The sequence below is a fragment of the Ovis canadensis genome, chromosome 21 (genome assembly GCF_042477335.2).
Source record: "Ovis canadensis isolate MfBH-ARS-UI-01 breed Bighorn chromosome 21, ARS-UI_OviCan_v2, whole genome shotgun sequence".
NCBI classification, from domain to species: domain Eukaryota; kingdom Metazoa; phylum Chordata; class Mammalia; order Artiodactyla; family Bovidae; genus Ovis; species Ovis canadensis.
Genome location: NC_091265.1, coordinates 51895749 through 51920368, shown reverse-complemented (window position 1 = coordinate 51920368; position 24620 = coordinate 51895749). Strand labels below are relative to the sequence as shown.

The window sequence follows — 24620 nt, the reverse complement described above, 5'->3', positions numbered from 1 at the left end:
TTGAAACGAACAGCAGAACACGAAATAAAGAGGCCTTCCGTCATTGGGCCATCGTGTGAATCTCCTTTTGGCTTCTCCGCCGACTGAATTAGCGTCTCAGGATCTCGGTCATGAGTCTTAAATCTGGGCCTGTCAATTCGCCCCGGCGTTACTCGTCTCTAGACGAGGCACGGAGTTTACAGAATTCAACCAATCACATAAGGCCGAGATCAGGTTGCCAGGCAGGTTATGCTAATGAGGCCCCGCCTTTTATACTGCTCCCACTCTGCGGCGGGAAGAACCACCTGGAGGTGGCGGGGGGGGTTTGATTTCCATCACCCCTAGGGAGAGAGGATCGGGGACCCGCTGATCTCCCAGCTCCCCTCACCCAACGTCGTGTAAGTACCTAAAGGATTAGGGGAACCGGATAAGCCAGCGTCCAGAGTAACCCATCGACTGGGAGGGTGTTTCGTCTTTGCTTAGTCCCACCCAAAATGGCGCCAAGCTCTTTCCGCGTCTCAGAGCCCGGTCGGGGCCAACCGACCGCGGACCCGGGTGGGGGGGGACTTGATGGTGGTGGGGGGAGAAATCCCGGCGGCACCGCCCGATGGTACAGTCCAGCCGGGGCTGGGACGAGGCACCTCACTCGGGGTGGGGGGTCAAACCATCTGCACCTTCCAAGGGGAAAGGGGCGAGATCTGCTCTCGGAGCCCTCCTGGCGCTGCGATCGGCCATGGCTGCGGCGCCTCTTCGCCCTGCCTTCCCCGCGCGCGGCCTCCCCCCTGCGACCCCCGAGCGGCTCGCACGCTCGGCCGGCCGCGCGCACCTCTCCTCCCCTGCCCGCGTTGGTTGGGCCGGGACGGCAGTTGGGCGCCCTGCGCGCTCCTGCGGCGGCGGTTGGCCGGGCGCTCGGGGTGCGGCGGGCCGTCTCGGCCGGCAGGCGCGGGGGCGGCGGGCTCCGTGGATCGGGCACCCTGCTTTGTCTCGGCAGGCTGCGCCGCCGTCCTGCCGTGGATCGCTGGTGTCCCCAGGACCCGGCGAGGCCCCGCTCGGACGGCGTAGGGGTGGCCGGCGTGGGTCGGTCGTGGAGGACGGTGTCCGCGGTGGGCAGGGCGCGGGCCGAGGTCCACGTGCGCTCGGGGTCGAGCCCGAGGCCTTTGGGGAGCCGGTTGGTGATTCCAGCTGACCGTCTGCTTTCCTTAAGCACTTTTGAACCTGCGGCCTCGTGTCAGGCCCTCCACCAAATAGAGCGAATGCAGCGCTCTGGAATCGCGGGCGGGCGTGCGTGCCTGCCTAGCCTTTCCTGGCGGATTGGTGGGTTTCGGTCCATTTTGAGTCAGTGTCTGCCTACGTCTAAGCATGAGCCAGTTATGGGTCTGAACCCGAGGGTTCGGCGCCTGAGCCGTCCCACCCACCCGGGCCATGTGCCGTCTGCGCCTGTTCAAATCTGGCCTGGCTCATCGTCTCCAAACGGTCTTGAAACTCAAAAGCAATCTTCGTTAAAAACAGAATTGCTCGTGACGGTTTGCGGCCTGTGGGTCAGACCCACTCCTTCGTTTCTTTTTCCACCTTTTGCTGGAAGCTCTTTGAGGGCAGGAAGATACGCGGCGTGCCCCGGGTACCCTCCCACACACTCCTCCCACGGCACTGCAGCAGCTTCCACGTTGAGGAGCCGTGCTTACATGATGCTGTAGAATTGAAAAAGCAAAATTAAGAAAAAAGCTGGGCTGGGGCAAAGCTATCCTTAAAGCAGCTTTGATTCAATCTGATATGTTTACAAAGTAACCTCTGTGTTTTTACATGAAGTGAAATTGACATAAAGTGAACAGTTTCGTAGTAGATGCACATTTAAAAATTTTGAACCAAGACTTTTTTTTTCCACTTTGTAACTCATATTTATTTCTTGAGCACCCATTCTTGGCTCTGTTCTTTGTTTTGCAAGGGCGGTAAACTGCTGTTTGCTTTTCTGAATAAGCCATTTTTTCCTAATGTTTTGCAGTGTGCCCCACCTCGCGATAATGTGTCCATCGAGTATGTATTCTAGATAAGGCTGCAAATAAGGCGAAGCTCAGGTCTTCAAGGCCCTCAGTACTTTTTAAGATATTACAGTGGTACAAGGGATAGTGTAGCAATCTAGTGTAATCCTAAATTGGTTGGCACTGCCTCAACCTCCATCTGTGAATTTTTTTTTTTCTAGTTTTAACAGTAAGACATGATCATTGTAGAAAATAGAGAAATAGTATATAAAAAGTAAAAAATAACCTTAAGTTCAATTACTGGAGATAGTTTCTACTAGTATTTTGGTTACTTCAGATCTTTTGTGTGTGCATAGAAAATGTTTTTACAAACTTGTCATCATGATATGTGGTTTTCATATCTAGTTTTTTTCGGGGGTTTGTTTACTTATTATTTTTCTCTTTTAAAAATGTAGATAGTTACCTAATGATTTCACTGATGATTTGCCATTTTCAGTAGTTTTTCCCCATTATTTGAAGGGGGCATCATGAAATCCTCTGAACTAAAGGAATGAGGAAATTGGGATCATTCTGTTTTTCACAGGTAGAATTTATTGATTGCTGTTTAAATTTATCATAGGTAACCTAATGAAATACGTTTCTGAGTAATAAGTGGAATTGTTTCAGGAGTTGAGAAATACTGTATTGTAATTTTGGTTTCCTTAGTAAGCTTACATGTTAAGCTGGTGAACACATGGTAACTGCATAATTTCGTTTGGTACAAATGATAAACACCCTGTCATTCCAATGTTGGATTTGTTTAGCCAAAGTTTGTTCTAAAATAGGATACTGATGTACTTTGACCTATGCCCAGCAAAATACAGTCTTTCCCTACCGACTTCAGTCCCGGAGAGTGGCAGACCCACCCTGTCCAGCCGTTTGTATGATTTTCACAAGCAGAATTTATTGGTTAGTGTTTAAATTTGTCATAGGTGCTGTAGTAGATTAGCAGTATTGGTCTGGTGGCTAAAAAGAGTTGTGAGTTAAGGAAGTGCTATGGCCACCTCTTTGTAGAATGGTCCTACTGGAGTTCTGGGGATTGGGTAGGGACAGGAAGATGAGAGGGGAGCTTTTCTGACTTTATTATGTTGGTCATTCTCGACCTCTTCCTCTCCCTCTGTGGCCTTATGCTGTTTACATGAATTACTGCTTAAGGGGTGTCTGGTCTGCCTCGTTTTTATTCTCCAAGTTGTAAGCCTAGTTCAGGACTTAACGTAGGGCATCCTGAGCTGTAGCCTTTCCGGTTTTATCTGCAACCGCAAAGCAGTTTATTTGCCCTTTCTGTGACACTTGATACATTACTGAAACATTCTTCCCACTCCCTTTCCAAAGTCCTTTGGTGGCTTCAGGCTTCCCCTTGCCCAGACCTGAGTAGATTTTAAATGTTCAGGTTATGGACAGCAGCTGCAAGTAGGTTCTTTTTGGATAACTTTGAAATATTCGAAAGAATTGGGGTTGAAGAAATGGAGGGGGAGGAGAGAGACTGTGTAGATCCTCCCAAGTTACAGTCATAGCAAGACCAGTTAAAAATGTGGTGAAAACACATTATAAAATTATAAAACACTCATTATTGCACATTATAAAACAATAATGTGCAGTGCTTTAATAGCTCCAAACAGAGATTGCTGGAAGGTGAACCTGCCAACAGCCTCTCAATTATCTCAGCATTGGAGCACTGGAGCCGAATCCCCACTTTTCTGCTCACAGGCTGCACTCTGGCTCTGATTGCAGCCACAGTCTCTTCCTGTCTCTCAGACCTGTGCTGTCTGGTCCGGTGGCTAGTGCCGTGTGTGTGACTTATAGGCCAGATTTTGAGATTTAGTGTAAAAAAATGAAATATTTCAGTTTCTAAAATACTGATTGCATGTCGAAATGATAATATGTTGTCAATCCCATGTTAATAAATAAAATACATTATTGCAATTAATTTGGCCTGTTTGTACTTTAAACAAATGTGGCCACTGTAAGATTTAAAATTATGTTTATGGCTTGCATGTGTGGCTTTGCCTGATAACAACAGCCACTTTAGGCTTAGTCCCATGGGGCTGGGTGCTCCCAGGTGGCAGTAAATTATCATACAATGTATTATCTCTTTGTTTCTATAATTTCAGCCAAAAGATACTGCTTATGGTAGCTGTATCTGATTTCTTTTAGTGCTTTTATGATAGCTCTCACAGAAGCACTATTCTTCTGAAGAATACCTTAATCTTAAAACCACTTCCAGGTAAATGAGTTAACTGTTACTGAATTAATATATTCAATTAATCATTGAACTTAAAATAATGAAATGACATCTGTTAAGCACATAATCCATTAAAGAAAACGTTGAGCTAAGCATAATCAGCTGAATTTTCCCCAGCTTGGCCTGCTGCTTACTCATTGATTTTTATAACGGACTATTTTTCAAAGATTTAAGAAATATTTCTGAGAGAAACTTGAAATTGGGAAAGTCAAGCTCACGATTTATTTTTTTCTCCTGTGATTAAAGAAAAGGCTACAATAGTTTGCTTTTAAGTGTGGAACACTTTGGACCAGCTCGTGGGACAGCTATCCTTTTAACACAGTTGAAAGAATGGTATTCTTTTGGGACTTCCCTGGCAGTCCAGTGGTTAAAGCTCTGCTCTTCCATTGCAAGGGGCGTGGGTTCCATCCTTGGTCAGGAAAGGAGGATCCTGCAGGCCAAGTGGCCTGGCAAAAAAAAAAAAAGGTAGATGAGACACTATACTTTAAAAAAAAATCATATTTTTATTTGATTTTACTACCCTGTGTGAGGGTTTGATGCAGTGACCAATTTAACAGCATAGGCCCTGTGGGGCAAAGGAACCTATATTCAGAGCTCAGCTCAATTGACTGGGTGTGATCTTCGGCCCATTAGTTAAATTCTGTAAGCCTTAGTTTCTTTATGAAATTATTAAACTAGTTTCTTAATTATTAATGGGGTGTAGTAGTATCAGACTTCCCAGGTGGCACAGTGGTAAAGAATCTGCCTGCCAATGCAGAGATGCAGGAGACTCGAGTTTGATTCCCTGGGTCGGGACAATCCCCTGGAGAAAAAAATGGCAATGCGCTCCAGTATTCTTGCCTAGGAAATCCTATGAACAGAGGAGCCTGGTGGGCTACAGTTCATGGCGTCACAGAGAGACACGACTGAGCACACACAATATCGTGGAGCAACTATTTGTGCTTATTTCTTGCTTCCTAAATGTGTTGTACATTCCTAGAAGCTTTGAATATTTTTTTAGCCCCCTCATATAGAATGCAGAGAAGGCAATGGCAACCCACTCCAGTACTCTTGCCTGGAGAATCCCATGGAAGGAGGAGCCTGGTAGGCTGCAGTCCATGGGGTCGCTAGGAGTCAGACATGACTGAGCAACTTCACTTTCACTTTTCACTTTCATGCATTGGAGAAGGAAATGGCAACCCACTCCAGTGTTCTTGCCTGGAGAATCCCAGGGACGGGGGAGCCCGGTGGGCTGCCGTCTGTGGGGTTGCAGAGAGTCGGACACGACTGAAGTGACTTAGCAGCAGCAGCATATAGAATGCAGTTCAAAAGTGTCTTTTACTTGTGTTTAGTCTCTGTGGGAATAAAGGAGTGAATGCAGTTAACATAAGACATTAAAGTGAGAACTGGAATTTTCCTCCCTCTCCTTCACAATTCTTACTTTTGTATGCACGTCTCTCCATTTTGTTGGCGTTGCTTGAAGGTTTTGCTTGGAGGTTATTTTCTTGGGGGTTATTTTCAGTCTCGCCACAAGCCATCATTATAGGCAAACTTGTTATAATGTTTTTCTGATAGGGGAATAGCTATAATCCTTTGACTAATTATTGCTTTGTGTTTGACTGACTTTTCAAGTGTCCTTTCTGAGGCATCTGTTTACGTTTAATTCTTACTGTGCAGTAGTGACAACAGGGGTTTACAAGTGAAAAAAAAGGAGACATGAGTTTTGCGAATGATATGAGAGTGGTGGGAGCAAGGTGTCTAGGTTCTCAGTCCCAGGCAGTGGTATGTATAAGATTCAGCCTCTTACTCATCATTTATTCATCTTCTCTTTCATCCTTTTTCTCTTGAAGTTGGTGAATTGAAAGTTTTCTGGATTTCAAGTGCTTCATAACTTGATAAACAAGCACTAGCGGCCAATCGCCATTTAGGACACTTGTTTATGTAACACTGAAGTTTTCTCAAGTATGTTTAACCCATTGAAGTAAGGTGTGAAATAACCACAAAGCAATAGTTCTAGAATTAAAACTAAATTATGGAGCAGTAATTGTACTTTGATTAACTTTGTTTCATTTAAAAATGTTAAGAAAGTTGAAAAGAATTTAAAAAACAAAAGAAAAAATACAAAATAAAAAACAAAAAATATGAAAAAAAAAACAATTTAAGGAAGTTGATCCTTATATATATACATAGTTTTCCCAAACCTTAGAAATCTCATTGAACAATTGTATCTTTTTATACATCATTTAAAAAATCATCTCTTTTTCAGGTTTGTGGTTTTTCAACAGTTATAAACTATAGGAGGCATATTTTAATTCTAACAAAATCTTTACACAACTGCTACATAAAAAAATCCAAAACTTTACTTAGTGACTAAGTAAACTCTAAATAAATGGAGAGACTGGTTTGAGGACTAGAAGATTTAATATTGTAAAGAATCAATTTTTTGGAAACTGACTTATGGATTTAATGTAATCCTAGCAAACTGAAAAGCAAAAACTAAACAAGCTAATAAATTTTTTGCCAAGACCTGGAATAAAGCAAGATACCCTCGAAAAAGAAAAAGAAGTTGGAAAAACTTGCATTCCAGAGATCAAGAAGAGTTAAATAATTAAGACAGTGTGATCCTGGCACCAGGGTAGAGCGACTGGACACCCCAAGGAGTCCAGAAACAGTCTCTCACACAGTCAAACATTTGATTTATGACCCAGGAGGCATGGCAGATAAAAGGCCAAACAACACAACTTTTAGAAGTTGACACTGAGAATTAAATTCATGACCTCAGTCTAAAGAGGGTTTTTTTTTTTTTTTTTAAGATGTTACCTGCACTAACAGAATAAGGGTAAGTCTTGAGCAGGCACTTCTGAAAAGAAATCCAGATGTCTAATAAACATATGAGAAGGTGCTCAACTGAACAAGGAATATAATCAAGGAAAATATAATCAAGAAAAATAATCAAGGAAATGCAAATTATAGCCAGAGTGCTATGTCACTGTGAACCTAAAGTTGGCAACCATCTACCTAACTGGAAGTTGGCAATACTAAGTCCCGAAGCTATTGGGCAATAGAACAGTCACACCTGGCTGGTAGAAATAGAAACTGGTATGACCACTTAGGAAAACCTTTTGGCATTGCCTGGAAAGTCAAAAACATGCAGACATCAAAACCCAGCTATTCAACTATTAGAGAAATTCGTATACGTCAGAGAACCCAGACTATTTGGGGTAATTTTCCTGATGTGAGTTGACTGAATTAATATTTGAGGGCTGCTGTGTTCTCTAAACAGGTTAGCTGTATTTTGGCACAATGGTAAATAAATGTTACTTATATTTTTTCCTTCTCTGCTGGATCTTTTAATAATATCCAGTCTGGTCTTCATTTCCTAAAACAGTTGTGTCTGACTCTTTGCAACCCCATGGACTGTAGCCCACCAGGCTCCTCTGTCCATGAAATTCTCTAGGCAGGAATACTAGAGTGAGTAGCCATTCCCTTCTCCAGGAGATCTTCCCAACCTAGGGATTGAACCTGGGTCTCTTGCATTGCAGGCAGGTTCTTTACCGTCTGAGCCACTGCTGCTGCTGCTAAGTCACTTCAGTCGTGTCCAACTGTGCGACCCCATAGACGGCAGCCCACCAGGCTCCCCCGTCCCTGGGATTCTCCAGGCAAGAACACTGGAGCCACTAGGGAAGCAATAATATCCAGTCTGGTCTTCATTTCCTAAAACAATGCTGGCACAGAATAGGCCTTTAATAAATTTTTTTCTGTTTAAAAATTATTATTTGAATTTTTTATAGTGAGTACCCTTCACTATAGCTTTGTAGTTGCTTATCCCTGGCTGTTGATTAATTTGCTCAATTGAATCTGTCTGTGGGTCCCAGTTGTTAAGATCAAGATAAAGAACTTGCCTCACATCCAGTATTTTCCCACCACTTTGTACTGAAAAAACACTTTAAGAAATGTCCTGACTTGTACAAGCTATCTCTGAATACCAGGCCAGTGGTGAATGCTGGCTTCCTATGAAGTGAAGTGAAGTGAAGTGAAGTGAAGTGAAAGTCACTCGGTCGTGTCCAACTCTTTGCGACCCCATGGGCTATATACCCATGGGATTCTCCAGGCCAGAATACTGGAGTGGGTAGCCTTTCCCTTCTCCAGGGGACCTTCCCAACCCAGAGATCAAACCCAGGTCTCTTGCATTGCAGGCAGATTCTTTACTGTCTGAGCCACGAGGGAAGGCCAAGAATACTGGAGTGGGTAACCTATCCCTTCTGCATCGGATCTTCCCAACCCAGGAATCAAACTGGGGTCTCCTGTATTGCACATGGATTCTTTACCAACTGAATCAGCGAAGTCCCACTGGCTTCCTATAATAGCTTTATTAGGATGGAGGAAGTTGAAATTAGAACAGCATATTAATTACAGAGTTTTTGTGAAGGCAATAACTGCCTCATCGTGTCATCTGTCTGGGCATACTATTTTGTTAATCATATGCTTATTTTTGACCATTCCTGTTTCATATTTAACTTTATGAACAAGGGAGCAAGGCTGAGGAATGAGAATTTGAACATGAACAGTAGGTGAGACCCATATTACGTGTTCGCAGGGGGACTGAACTGGATACAGAGGGAATTATTTGGAGCCAATGTCATCTGGCTTCTTAGCCCTGGGACAGGGCCATGGTCCAGTCTGTTGGAATAAAAGGCCGTGCTTATTTCAGGAGTAGAGCGTTTCATGCAGAGTGAATGGGTAGTCACACTGTCTTCTCTTGTGTTATACACATCATGTTAAATTATGAAACCTGTGCCCTGGAATGATTTCCTCTATGCAATTTATATACTTTTTTTTCCTAGTTAAAACATTTTAAAGCACTTGAATTTATTGAGGGAACAGCTTAGTACTTGAGATTACGCCTGTTAACATTACCTAATATTTTACCCTAACCTGGATTTGTGATCATCGAGTCAGTTACCACCTGGAGCCCTCTGTTAAGAGCGGCTTCAAGGGCCCCAGAAGACCTGCCTGCAAGTCTCCTATTTAGTTACTGCGATTGTTGTTTCAGTGAGGACCTTGCGATATATGGGCCAGATAGCTTTCTGTCTATAGGTGTGCCCGGGCCACAGGCTGTACTTGTACTCTTGCCAGTTCTCTTGAGAACAGATGCTTCTGTTGAGAAAGCGGGCTGGAGGGATTGTGCTCAGAGCTATGTTATCCACAGTCAGAAAACGTGGATGCTGCGTATTATTTGATGAGTCATTCGTATCAATCGCTCAGTCTTCAGATGTTCCTCATAGGAACATACATACAAAGCTTGTTTCAAATATTTGCATACAAAGGTTGTTTCAAATATTCCTGGTAAGTGCATGGAATGAATTTGCTTGTTATCACGTGGCTGAGGGAAGCTGGAAAATCAAGTGAGCATGAGAGTAATCTGGCAAGGAAGACCACCTGAAGTAACCACCACCAGCCTTTTCAGAATTCTAAGACATTCATACCACAAATGTATTAGAGAAGCTGGTAAGATGCGTATTTTGAAGAAGGGTATAAAGATTCTTGCTAAGTTTTTGTTTGTTAATAAAAGATGTCTCTTTTTAAAAGGTGACTTTGGGCACTAATGGTCTGTTTTTCTTTCTTTTTGGCCACAGTGCACAGCTTTCTGCATCTTAGTTCCCTGACCAGGGATACTGAACCAACTGCCCTTGACGGTGAAAGTTCAGAGTCCTGCCACTAGATTGCCAAGAAATTCCCATGAATAATAATAATCATTATTATTTTTGGGGAAATTGATGCAATTATTTAATTTTTAAAGATTAAAAATTACAAATTTAAAACAATTTAAAAATTTTAAATTAAATTATTTAACAGATTTAGTAGATGTAATTCATATGCCATAAAATATACCCATTATAGTTAATTTCTTAGCATATATGCAAAGGTTTGCAGCCATCAACACAATTTAAATTGAAAACATTTTCAGCACTGCAGAAAGAAGCTCTATATCCATCGGCAGTCACTCCTGTTCACCTGACAACCCCATCTCCAGGGGATATTTCTAACTCTATAGAGTTGCCTATTCTGGACATTTCATATTACTGGAATTTACAAGTAATCTTCAGTGTGCATCAGCCATGAATAGTTATTAATATCATGGAGTTGGAATACGAGTTAAGTGCTCTAATCATTGCCTGTGCTTAGTTGCTCAGTTATGTCCAATTCTTCGCAACCTCATGGACTGTAGCCCGCCATGCTCCTCTGTCCATGAGATTCTCCAGGAAAGAATACTGGACTGGGTTGCCATTCTCTTCTCCAGGGGATCTTCCCGACCCAGGGATTAAACTCAGGTTTCCCTCATTGCAGGTGAATTCTTTACCATCTGAGCCACCAGGAAAGCCCAGTCTTTGCCCAGTGCTTCCGAAAGGCAGTTCCTGGCTTCAGTATAATCAGTCCTTCATATTGCTTCTAGAATGATTCTCCAAAAGAGTGTTATTACCACGATAAAATATGTCCTGTTGGCCACGCCTAGCTGACTTCAGCATCCTCTGGAGAGGTTCATAAACAAAGACTCCTACTCTTCCCCTTTACTTTTGCAGTGGAGAGAATCTGGAATTTCAAGAGTGAGACTCTGGAATGTGTCTTTTTGCCTAGGTCCTTAGGTGAATCTGATAAAACGAGTTCACGGATGTTGGGAATTGTAATTTTTCACCTTGAAGTCTTAGAGCCCTTCCTTAACTGTGTTTGAGGGTTTTCTCTCTTGTACACATACCAGTCCCTGAGCATAGCCTCAATTTCTGTTGCCTTTGACACTTTCTCAAGCTGTGTTCGTCAGAAATGCCCTTATATTTACTCTAGAAGCAAATATTTTCTTTCTCTATGTCTCTGTCTCCCTATATATAAAGATTCTTGATGTCTATTACCAAATGGCTTCCTTGAAGGTTAGCATTGATTTACATGCCCATCTTTTTACTTTCTAAAAAAACCTTGAACATATTCTGTTGTTCATTCTGTTAATTGATGTGCCAGCTTAATTCCTATCCTTTCTTATTTTCTGCTGTAAAATAAAAAATTTATTCTTTATTAAAAAGAAAAACAGCTTGAGGTACAATTCACATAACATACAGTTCACTCAGTTAGAGCATACAGTTCCGTGGCTTTAGTGTATTTACAGTTATACAACTGTCAACACCATCAATTTTAAAATATTTTCACAATTTCAGAAGAAACTCTACATCTCTTAGCCATTACCCCCTAACTCCTCATTACACCCCAATCCCTGGGAACCGCTTATCCATTTTCTATCTCTATTGATTTGTCTTTTCTGCATATTTCATATGAGTTCAATGTGTGGTCCTTTGTGACCAGCTTCTTCCACTTAGCAAAGTTTTAAAGGTTCATTCTTATCATAGCATGTGTCAGTATTTCTCTCCTTTTGCTGAGTAGTATTCCATTATATGGATAGACCGTATTTTATTCTGTTCAGGTTGTTTCCACATTATAGCTATCATGAATAATGCTGCTAAGAATGTTCATGTACAAGTTTTTCTGTGGACCTGTGTTTTTATTTCCCTTGGGTTTTTTTTTTATACCTTGGTGGCAAAGCTCTGGGTCATTTGGTAACTATGTTTAGCCTTAAGAAATCGCCAGACTATTTTCCAGTGATTGCAGCATTTTACATTCTCCCCAGCGGTGTATGAGGGTTCCAGTTTTCCTGCTTACTCACCAACACTTGCTATTAGCTGTTTCTGTTTCAGAATTTTGAATGAAATTGAGAAGATTAAAGTACACTGCCAAAATGAGCATAATAGAAGCTAGAAGATCATTAACAAAGGCAACTTTGTGTAGTTAGTTATCATAAAAGATGTTGCCAGTGGATATAGATATAGATGAATATAGATGAATATAGATAAGGATATAGATGAATATTTTGCTGAAGTTGAGGGTACATAAACTATGTTCAGCGGGCTTCCCTGGTAGCTCAACTGGTAAAGAATCTGCCTGCAGTGCAGGAGACCCAGGTTCAATGCCTGGGTTGGGAAGATTCCCTGGAGAAGGGACAGGCCACCCACTCCAGTATTCGTGGGCTTCCTTGATGGCTCAGATGGTAAAGAATCTGCCTGCAATGAGGGAGACCTGGGTTTAATCCCTGGGTTGGGAAGATCCCCTGAAGGAGAGCTTGGCAACCCACTCCAGTATTTTTGCCTGGAGAATCCCCATGGACAGAGGAGTCTGGCAAGCTACAGTCCATGGGGTTGCAAAGAGTTGAACATGACTGAGAGACTAAGCACAAGCTATGTTCAACTAGAATTCTGAAGCTGCAATATGCTGTGTATTTTCTAGGCTGGGAAAACCTGTACTGTTAGTGGAGAGTTTATGAGTGTATGAATTGAATTTCGAGAATGTTCTGCTTACACAATAGCAGGTGAAAACCAGGGGTGCTCTTTCCTCTTAACCTTAGGAGTCAACTTGAATTGTTAAGGTGTATTAATAATTAGTATCAGTAATGGGAAAAGACCCTGAGGGTAGGAGGTGAAGGGAGTGACAGAGGATGAGATGGTTGGATGGCATCACTGATACAGTGGACGTGGGTTTGAGCAAACTCTGGGAAATAGTGAAGGACAGGAAAGCCTGGCATGCTGCAGTCCATGGGGCTGCAAAGAGTCACAGACGACTTAATGACTGAACAACAATCAGTAACAAGAACAACCACAGCCAAGAACATTTGCCAGTGTTTCCTAAGTGTCCACTGGAGAAGGGAATGGCAAACCACTTCAGTATTCCTGGCTTGAGAACCCCATTAACAGCACAAAAAGGCAAAATGATAGGATCCTGAAACAGGAACTCCCCAGGTCAGTAGGTGCCCAATATGCTACTGGAGAAGAGTGGAGAAATAACTCCAGAAAGAATGAAGAGGTGGAGCCAAAGCGAACACTGTCCAGGAGTAGATGTGACTGATGATGGAAGTAAAGTCCGATGCTGTAAAGAACAATATTGCATAGGAACCGGGAATGTTAGGTCTATGAATCAAGGTAAATTGGAAGTGGTCAAACAGGCATGGCAAGAGTGACCACTGACATTTAGAAATCAGTGAACTAAAATGTAACGGAATGAGTGAATTTATTTCAGATGACCATTATATCTACTAATGTGGGCAAGAATCCCTTAGAAGAATTGGAGTAGCCCTCATAGTCAACAAAAGAGTCTGAAATGCAGTGCTTGGATGCAGTCTCAAAAATGACAGAATGATCTCTGTTCATTTCCAAGGCAAACCATTCAATATCACTGTAATCCAAGTCTATGGCCCAACCAGTAATGCTGGAAAAGCTGAAGTTGAACCATTCTGTGATGACCTATAAGACCTTCTAGAACCAACACCAAAAAAACATGTCCTTTTCATCATAAGGGACTGGAATGCAAAAGTAGGAAGTCAAGAGATACCTGGAGTAACAGGCAGGCTTGGCCTTGGAGTACAAAATGACGTAAGGCAAAGGCTAGCAGTTTTTCCAAGAGAATGGACTGGTCATAGTAAACACCCTCTGTCTATAGCACAGGAGATGACTCCACATGAACGTCACCAGATAGTTAATACCAAAATCAGATTGATTATATTCTTTGCAGCCAAAGATGGAGAAGCTCTATACAGTCAGCAAAACCAAGACCAGGAGCTGACTGTGACTCAGCTCATGAACTCCTTACTGCCAAATTCAGACTTAAATTGAAGAACAGTCAAATTCCTTACATTGTATACAGTGGAAGTGGCAAATAGATTCAAAGGATTAGATCTGATAGACAAAGAGTACCAGAATTATGGACAGAGGTTCGTGACATTGTACAGGAGGCAGTGATTGAGACCATCCCCAAGAAAAAGAAATGCAAAAAGGCAAAATGGTTGTCTGAGGAGGCCTTACAAATGGCTGAGAAAAGAAGAGAAGCTAAAGGCGAAGGAGAAAAGCAAAGGTATACCTATCTGAATGCAGGGTTCCAAAGAATAGCAAGGAGAGATAAAGCCTTCCTCAGTGATCAATGCAAAGCAATAGAGGAAAACAACAGAATGAGAAAGACTAGAGATCTCTTCAATAAAATGAGATACCAAGGGACCATTTCATGCAAAGATGGGTACAATAAAGGGCAGAAATGGTATGGACCTAACAGAAGCAGAAGATATTATGAAAAGGTGGCAAGAATACATAGAAGAACTGTACAAAAAAGATTTTAATGACCCAGATAACCATGATGGTATGATCACTTACCTGCGGTCTGAAGTCAAGTGGGCCTAGGAAACATCACAATGAACAAAGCTAGTGGAGGTGATGGAATTCCAGTTGAGCTATCTCAAATCCTAAAAGATGATGCTGTGAAAGTGCTGCACTCAATATGCCAGCAAATTTGGAAAACTCAACAGTGGCCACAGAACTGGAAAAGATCAGTTTTCATTCCAGTCCCAAAGAAAGGCAATGCCAAAGAATGCTCAAACTACCATACAAATGGACTCATCTCACATGCTAGTAAATGCTCAAAATTCTCCAAGCCAAGCTTCAAAAAGTATGTGAACCAAGAACTTCCAGATGTTCAAGCTGGATTTAGAAAAGGCTGAGGAACCAGAGATCAAATTGCCAACATCTGTTGGATCATCGAAAAAGCAAGAGTTAACCATCTATTTCTGCTTTATTGACTATGCCAAAGCCTTTGACTGTGTGGATCATGACAAACCGTGGAAAATTCTTCAAGAGATGGGAATACCAGACCACCTGACCTGCCTCCTGAGAAACCTGTGTGCAGGTCAAGAAGCAACAGTTCAACAGTTCAGCATGGAACAATGAACTAGTTCCCAAATGGGAAAGGAGGACGTCAAGGCTGTATATTGTCACCGCTGGTTTTTAACTTATATGCAGAGTTCATCATGTGAAATGCCGGGCTGGATGAAGCACAAGCTGGAATCAGGATTGCTGGGAGAAATATCAAAACCTTAGATATGCAGATAACACCACCTGCATGGCAGAAAGTGAAGAACAGAGGAGCCTCTTGATGAAGGTGAAAGAGGAGAGTGAAAAAGCTGGCTTAAAACTCAGCATTCAGAAAACTAAGATCATGGCATCTGGTCCCATCACTTCATGGCAAATAGATGGGGAAACAATGAAAACAGTGAGAGACTTTTTGAGGAGCTCCAAAATCACTGCGGAGAAGTCAATGGCAGCCCACTCCAGTACTCTTGCCTGGGAAATCCCATGGACGGAGGAGCCTGGTGGGCTACACTCCATGGGGTCGAGAAGAGTCGGACACGACTGAGTGACTTCACTTTCACTTTTCACTTTCATTCACTGGAGAAGGAAATGGCAACCCACTCCAGTGTTCTTGCCTGGAGAATCTCAGGGATGGGAGGAGCCTGGTGGGCCGCCATCTATGGGGTCACACAGAGTCGGACACGACTGATGTGACTTAGCAGCAGCAGCAAAATCACTGCAGATGGTAACTGAAGCCATGAAATGAAAAGACGCTTGCTCCTTGGAAGAAAAGCTTTGCTCAACCTAGACAGCATGTTAAAAAGCAGTGACATTACTTTGCTGACAAAAGTCCATCTAGTCAAAGCTATGGTTTTTCTAGTAGTCATGTACGGATGTGACAGTTGGACCATAAAGAAAGCTGAGTGCCGAAGAATTGATGCTTTTGAACTGTGGTGCTGGAGAAGACTCTTGAGAGTCCCTTGGACTGCAAGGAGATTAAAGCAGTCAATCCTAAAGGAAATCAACCCTGAATACTCACTGGAAGGACTGATGCTGAAGCTGAAGCTCCAATACGTTGGCTACCTGATGTGAAGAACTGGCTCATTGGAAAAGACCCTGGTGCTAGGAAATATTGAAGGCAGGAGGAGAAGGGGATGACAGAGGATGAGATGGTTGGATGGTATCACCGACTCAATGGGCATGAGCAAGCTCTGGGAGCTGGTGATGGATAGGGAAGCCTGGCATGCTGCAGTCCATGGGGTCACAAAGAGTCGGACACAACCGAGTGACTGAACTGAATTGAACTTACCCACTGTGAGGTGGTCGCCTCTGTGTGCGGTGGTGATGGTGATATCTGAACAAATGTGTTAGTGCCATTGTGGGCGTGACATAGTTCATGGTTGCAGAAACTTCAGAAACTATACCTTCAGACATCAAGATCTGCACCGGGGGCTGAAATGAATGGACTTCTCAGAGAGTTTCTTTTAGTGCCATATTTGCTCAGTGTTTTCTGTCATATTTGGCTTTGCGTTTACTAGGACTAATTTTGATTTTGTGTAAGTTGGGAGTGGCTGAGTTCCATGTACCTTGGTAATCTTACAGTTGGTGTGATTTCAATTCCCTTCACGATGTTCAGATTTGCTAGTTTATGGTACTACATAATGTCTTGAGTAATTTACTTTTCCCCTCCGTGTTTTTTTCTTTTCAGCTCATTAAAGTTCAGTTGTAAATATTGATATCATACATAAACTTAGCTTCTTTACCACGGAAGCAGTTATACACCATCATTTTAGTGGTAATGCATTATTTATGGGAATTTATCCTAAGAGGGTCTTTGTTAAGTAAGAAGGTTCCTCTGAGGCAGGAGACTCGCCCAGAAACAGTGGTGACTGTGCTCCTGGCCGGATTCCAGGTGCTGAGGGCCCTGCTTAGGCCCGTCGGGTGAGGCGCTCTTTTGCAGCTGCATTCCCCCGAGGCAGGTGGCAGGGGACACAGACTCTGCACAAAATGCATGCATCACTTAACTGATGGTGCATGCTCTAGAGAGTGTTATGGGAGAGCAGCATGGGGCCGGGGAACAGGAGGAGGTAACACTGACCTTGAAATCTGATTGAGGAGGAGGAGGTGGCCATTCAAATCCTGGCAGAGCCTCTGCGAAAGCCCTGAAGGCTGGCCTGAGCCCTGGGAGGGTGTAAAGCTGGAAGGAGAAGGAGAGGCTTACTGGTGCAGCCTTTAAGGGTCGGGCCAGCGAATGAGCTTGTAAAGGAGGTGGCAGAGAGGCCGGAGGAAACCAGGGAAGTTCCATGTTAGAAGGTGGAGAGAAGAGCTTAAGGAGGGTGTGAATGTTGCAGAGGTCAAGTGAGATGAGAACCTGGAGAGGTAGAAGAAGAGGCCAACTGGGGAGGGAATGTGGGGTGAGGAAGTAAGTAAGTGAACGTGGATGTAGGCAGCTCTTTATTGCGTGTAAAAACAGCAGAGAAGGGTAGGTGAGCAGGGAGGTGGGCTCAAGGGAAAAGTTTTAAAATGTAAACAATCAATTGAAATATAACAGCTGTTTAGAAAAGTGCACAGTAAAGTTAGGAGATACTGTTCACATTTGCTGATGTGAATGTTCCAACAGGGAGGGAGCTATGATGCTGCAGAGAGGGGTAGGTTCGGGTGCAGCCCTTGAGGGGACCGGCAGACTGGATGCCGGCCAGCCCAGGTGGAGAGCCTGGCTTGGGTTAGACGGGATGTTTCCTCCATCACAGTGTATCAGGAAGGATGAGGGAGGAATATTTAATTTCAAAGTTGGGAGAATCACATTTTAATAACAGCCCAATATTTTTAGATGCTGCCTATATTCCAAAGCTTTCTCATTGCTTTTCCAGTCCTCAAAAAAGCAATGTGTAGATTGCTTGTACTTTGTCATATCAGGTACGTCACATGACAGTGCTTTTTCTTACCAGTGTCTACCATATCTGGTGTCCACAAATTTTGATAAACAGAGTCACAAGGTCAAAGAGAAAATGTTTTCCAGTCTCATCCTCCTGGGATTGCCCTCAGTTTCCTACCGAGGCAGCCAGTCCTGAGTGGTCAGATCCAGTAGAAAGGTGCTTATTAAAGTATACACCCCCCCCAAAAAATAAATAAAGTATACCCCACTCTCTGTACGTGCTCTCCCCTTTGGAGCATTTTCTGATTCCCAGGAGGCTGGGAAGCTGGTTGGTAAGGGCTGCTAAGAGGCAAAGAGGCAGGTAGTGCTTTAGGCTGCCTTATGGGGCTAGAGAGATAAGACATTCTGGGTGAAGGGCTGCCAAAGCTATCAGAACTGAAGGGCCGGCATCCCAGAGGCAAGGAGGCAGCCTAATGCACCCTGCCCCACATCTGGTTTTCCCCTGGAGGTATTTGTTGACTAGGCCAGGCTGGTCGGCATGCTCACAAGTCAAGCCCTAAGCAGCTGAATAGCAGACTGGGATTTGGGTAGTTTTGCTTTGCTGAGAAGAAGAAAATTGGAATTCAGAGCCCACCAAGGAAGAGGCTCCCTAGGAAACATTTTGAAATTCTCATTGCCACTTCCAGAAGGTCAAACCTAGGAGACTCTGTTTTCTGGTCCTTCAGAAACTGCAGCCCGGCTTCGAGTCAGCTTGATGGAATGCAGGGCCCTTCCGCAGCCTGCTGAGGATGGTGGGGGAGTGGTGGTGCCTTGGGAGAGAGTGCCATGAGAACTCAGGAGCTGGTGGCTTTCTGTTCCTTGACCCACATATATCCACTTTGTGAGCATCCCTCAAGTTTGGACACTCCTGATGTGTATGCTTCTCTCTAGGCCTGTTGTTTGTCGTTGTTGTTCGATCGCTAAGCCTTGTTTGACTCTGTGACCTCATGAACGCCAGGCTTCCCTGTCCTTTGCCATCTCCTGGAGTTTGCTTAAACTCATGTCCATCGAGTCGATGATGCCATCCAACCATCTCATCCTCTGTCATCCCCTTCTTTTGCCTTTAATCTTTCCCAGCATCAGGGTCTTTTCCAATGAGTTGGTTCTTCATGTTAGGTGGCCAAAGTATTGGAGTTTCAGCTTCAGTATCAGTCCTTCCAGTGAGTATTCAGGGTTGATTTCCTTTAGGATTGACTGGTTTGATTTCCTTGCAGTCCCTTGGCACCACGATTTGAATGCATCAGTTCATCGGTGCTCAGCCTTCTTTCTTTATGGTCCAACTCTCACATATGTATAAGACTTCTGGAAAAACTGTAGCTTTGACTATATGGACCTTTGTAGGCCTGTGATATGCTGCTATTTGAGGTTTCCACCTGAAATCTTGTAAGAGAAGAATGGAGGACTCCTGATAGATTTCTCTTTGAAACTGCCTTCATGCTTTTCCAGCCAGCCAGCTCTTTGTAGAAAAGGAAAAGCAAACATCAAGGTTTACCGTTCTTTAGAACTCAGACTGAGTGCTGGTTCCTTTTGAACTCTCAAGGATATGAATGTAGAATTGTCTGGCTAAGACCTCCAGCATGTCCTTAGTCTGGGTTTTTCTTTCCTTCAAGTATACAGTAGGAGTTGTTTTGAATGACTTGATGGGGTTCTAATGCATTGCTAACAAACTGTCAAATGGGGTGGGAGGATCAATCTTTGTTTTTTTGGTGCATGGAAAGTTCTTATCTGAACTAGGAAATAAAGCCCACATTTCTTGGGCTGACACAAAGAAAGAAAGATTTGCTGGCATGCCTCTTTTGAGGCATGAAGAAAGGAGTGCCACAGCCCTGACTGGAAAAAATAACCTTCTTTCAAAGAAAAGTACCCTTAGTTGATAGTCTCTGAAGCCCTTTTTGTGCACAAGAAAGGCAGGAGGAATTTCTGTAGGGGATTTGATACGATTTCTGTAGCGAAGTGGAAAACACAGAGACACACACGGAGAGGAGGCAGAGATGGCCAAGGTGACCATTTCAGACCTGCCTGGCACATCTCATTCCTTGCTTGCTGTGTTTGCTAATCTTTTTTTTTTTTTTTTTTTAAAAGAAAGAAGATTCTGTTCCGCTCTCTTCTGGTTACACACTGTCATTCTTGTTTATGTTCAGAAACAAATTAGAAAGATCCCAACCAGGGATTGAGCCCTGGCCTTGGCAGTGAAGCGCCAAATCCTAACCCCTGGCCTGTCAGGGAATTCTGTCTGCAGTAGTTTTTAGATTGTAACAGGTAGTTCTGTCTCGTTAATATGAAAAGTGCCACTTATGCTGAAATTTGTCGGCCATTGTCTTCGCTCACTTACCCAGTTTCTGAAGGTTTTTCTGAAGTTTTTCCATTGGCATAAAATTTTATCTGGAGTTTTTCTGTAGTCTTGTGCATTTCACTATTTACTTCATTGCCAGCATTTGTAACAAATGTGAATGGCATCGGTAGACATACCCGGAGGACCCCATTATGATGCCTTTTTCATCCTTTCTTTACCCTTAGACTTCTCTGCTTATATAGAAATATCCCCAATCCATAACTGCTTAGTTAAAAGCCCCTCTTTTATTTGGAACCTAGTCAAAGGTTTGTTGTTATAATTTTAAAAATTTCTTTTATAAAAAGAAAACAATTTCAAGAAAAGGTTTTATGAAAGCCTGGTTCCCCGATTATTTTCTTTCTTGGAAACATTTTAGTTTTTTAGGCATATTTCCCTTCCCTGAAACTGTGCTTATTTTATTAATATTTCCTTGTGGAGTTAAACAATGATATTTAGTCTACTTCCCTGCCCTCACTTACAGGTTTCCAGGAGCTCTTGAGCTGGGGTCAGAGTGGTCCCATGGAACTGGGCTCTGACAGACGGAGGGACCTCAGGCTGACCAGACCCAGAACCGTGGTCCAGTTGGCACTCCGTCTGTGGTCACTCTGTCTTTTGTGATCTGTAGGCCGGTCTGGCCGAGGCGAAGCCTGAATAAACAGTGTCTGCTGGGCGTGGGGCACCTTGCCAGGCAAGGCGAGAATGTTGCTGATAGTTTTTACTTCTCATTTTCATTTTTTCTCAGTGGAAATAGTAATTTGTTGTGAATTTTTAAAAGTGAGAAACTATGTGATGGAGTATTTGGCCTTCCCCCTTATAGCAAGAATGGGGAGTTTGTGTTGAAATCGGTATAATTCTGTTATGTGTCCATCGTTACTTCCTCTACTGATTCCTGTTCACCATTTAGAACCAAGTTCAGCTTTTTGAACTGATAAGAAAAAGAACCCGCTTTCTTCCAGATATCAATGAAATGTAAAATCTCAACTTCGCACTACAAATGAGTAAACATCATAGAAGCTTTCACCCCCAATTATAATGAATTTATTTATTAAAATATAGTTGATTTACAGTGTTGTATTAGTTTTTGGTATGTAGCAAAGTGATTCAACTATGTGTATGTATATATTTGTATACATTTTCATAATCTTTTCCATTATAGATTATTAAAGACTATTGGATACAGTTCGCTGTGCTATGCAGTAGGACCTTGCTGTTATCCATCCTGCATATTGCTAGTTTGTGTCTGCTCTCCCAAGCTCCCAGTCCGTCTCTCCCTGGCCCCACCGTAACCACAGGTCTGTTCTCTGTGTCTGTGAGTCTGTTTCTCTTCTATAGACATGTTCATTTGTGTCATAATTTAGATTCCCCATGAAAGTGATGTCATAGCATATTTGTCTTTCTCTGTCCGACCTCACTTAGCTTTCAGGCCCATCTACGTTGCTGCAAATAGCATCGTTTTGTTCTCTTTTATGACTGAGTCGTATTCCGTTATGCATATATGTCCCATGTCGTCTTCACCTGCCAGACTGAACGTCTGATCCTGTGGCTTGCACGTTTACTGCAGCACCTCAGTCACGCGGCGATGGTCAGGTGTGCAGAGCAGAGCACTTGCTGTGACAATGTCCTGTTGTGTCTTCTGAATTGTGAGGTTGAACAGCTTTCTTGGGTGTCATGACATTAAATCAGCCGAACGGACTGATGAGTGTCACTCCTGAGGCCGGTGCTGGCACACGGCGGCCCGGCCCATCCTGAGCTTGGCCAGGGTGCGCTGTCTTCCCTCGGCTGCACCAGGGTCACGCGCCAGAGGGCTGGCCGGATGGAAGCTGCGCTAAGACAGAAGTTGTCCTAGTTGAGTGGTTCCCAAACTGCCCTCTCCCCAGACAGGAGTGTTCTAGAGCTGGGCCAGTGTGTTTTCTCCATTTAAGTAAAAACAATGGAAAGAATTTTCTTAATTTTGTCTTGTCCCATGAAATTTCATTAACTGTTTATTGCTATTACTGCCAATCAACTTAGCACTGGGAGGTGACAAATGAACAAGGAGCAAAAAAAGTTAGTGGAAGATGCGGGAATACCTGCTGCTGCTGCTGCTAAGTCACTTCAGTCGTGTCTGACTCGGTGTGACCCCATAGACGGCAGCCCACCAGGCTCCCCCGTCCCTGGGATTCTCCAGGAAAGAACACTGGAGTGGGTTGCCATTTCCTTCTCCAATGCATAAAAGTGAAAAGTGAAAGTGAGCGACTGCTCAAGTCTTGTCCGACTCTTCGCGACCCCATGGACAGAGGAGCCTGGTAGGCTCCAGTCCATGGGATTTTCCAGGCAAGAGTACTGGAGTGGGGTGCCATTGCCTTCTCCGGCGGGAATACCTAGTCTTGCTTAATTGGATAGTTTAAAGAACTGTAAAATAAGATTGGATGTGATATTTATATGACTCATATAATGGAGCCATTTATGCTGGAATCTTAACACAGGGCAAGTGATCTTAGTTTGTGGACTGAGAAGCAGGGTGGAGTGGGAGCCTCCACCTGGGTTCAGAAGCAGGTACCTGGACTTGTATCACAGGTCTGCCACATACGGACTCCTCCCAGCTCTGTGACTCTGGGCAGGTCACCTAACCCCTCTCTTTCTCAGTCCCTCACCTATAAAGTAGAGATAATAATGTACCAACTTCATGGTTATTGTGAAAACTAAATGAATCAACACATGCAGAATACTTAGAATATGCCTGGTGCATAGTGCTATACAGTGTGACGGAATGTTGTTTTGTGACGTTAGATGTAAATATTTCATGGTGCTCAGCAGAGAACACTGTGGTCCTGTATTGTGAACATATCTGAGAACCATGGGTTTGGGGTTTCTCTCCTAGTTCTGAAATCCTATTATTCTGTGTCACAGAATTAGATTCCCCATTATCTTTCTTTTCCTTTTTTACCACTTAGTGCTTTAATGAAAGTGGTTTTTTTCCCCTCCCCTCTGTACCTAGTGTGAAATCACTCTTTTCCTTTTCCAAGTGGGATCTAATCTTAAATATGACTTCAAAGGGTTCCCTTCCTGTTTGTTGACACAAAGGTGGTTTTGTGTTGTGTGCATTAGTTAACCCTTATCTGCTACTACACGCCTAATATCCTTCAGCTTTTTATCCTATAGATGAGGACACTGAAGCTCAGAGAGAGTAAACAAACTGTCAAAAGCTACAAGTGGCAGATCCATGACTTGACGTCAGGCTGTCTGATTCCGAAGCCTGCTCTAATGTCACTACAGCAAATTGAAGTTGCCGTTCCAATGGCTGTGATCCTGTTCCAGTGTAACTAACCTAAAGCAAATTCTGGCCCCAAATATCCATATAGGTTTTCCTCAAGGATGCTCTTTTGATGCTATCCCTGCTTATTCAGAGAAAGCTGAAATGTTCAACAAGCAGGGAGTTCTCTGGTGGTTCCTTGGTCAAGAATCCACCTGCCAATGCAGGGGATACGGGTTTGATCCCTGGTCCCTGGTCAGGGCAGCTAAAGCCTGTGATCCACAGCTACTGAAGCCTGCATGCCCTGGAGCCCATGCTCCAAAACAAGAGAAGCCACTGCTATGAGAAGCCCAAGCACCACAGCTAGAGAGCAGCCCCTGCTCTCTGAACTAGAGAAAACCGCGCACAGGAATGAAGATCCAAAATTTAAAAGAAAAAGTTTTAAGCAAACAAAAATAAGCAATTGTTTGTGCACCAGGCCAGACAGCCTCTGGGCCCAGCCACCTTCTGTCTGCCCCAGGGGATCTTTCCTGTCCTGCACACTCTGCCCTAGCCGCGAGGAGAGGCAGCTGGCGGGCCCCCTTGGTGTCTGCTCCCCCTGCCTTCTCGTGCTTCTTTAACGTTTCCCAACCGCTGGCTGCTGAGTGTCTGGACTGTGGTGCTGGTGGCACCAGGTGCTCAGGGAGAAGACAGCAGCCCCCACTGTGGGGCTGGACCCCTCCTGTTCTGTCCCCGGACTGCACCCACTGCTCCCTCCCCAGATTGCGAAGCCACCTCCTCCATTGCTTTCCACAGTTTTTATATCCATTTTGCAAGTGTGTCAGCCTCCCTCTAACTTCTCTCCATGACTCATGTCTCGTGTTAAAATTCAGGGAAAGGGTTAGCAGTTTCTGCTGGTTACTTAGTAATGAGCCAGAGAAGTCAGTTCGCATGCCTACAGCCAGAGAAGTCGGTTCGCATGCCTACCGTCTAGAATGCAGCACACTTCTCCGTGTAAAGAATGATGTGTCTGGAGGGAGTCATGCCACCCCAGCACAGAAACCTCTGCTGCAGCCTCAGTGTTTCTGAGGCTCAGTAATTTGCCTGTCTACCTTTGAAGGTGGGTCTGGGCCTCTTCTTCCACCTCTTCCTGCAGGTCATGAATCAGGAGTGTCTTCGATTCCATGTCCTACGTGGTTCTGGAGAACTGGCTTCTTTCAGCCCAGAAAGGCCAGTGCTGGT

At 43.8% G+C, this 24620-nt stretch overlaps 1 protein-coding gene across 3 annotated transcripts in view; it reads left to right on the top strand.

Moving 5' to 3' along the window:
• The first annotated feature begins 262 nt into the window (after positions 1-262).
• The window catches only part of PRDM10 (PR/SET domain 10), a 95066-nt gene continuing 70708 nt past the window's right edge, over positions 263-24620 (top strand). For all 3 annotated transcript variants that reach the window (XM_069566621.1, XM_069566620.1, XM_069566622.1), the window contains exon 1: positions 263-377. The gene's annotated coding sequence lies outside the window, so the exon portion shown is untranslated. The remainder of the gene's footprint in view (positions 378-24620) is intronic.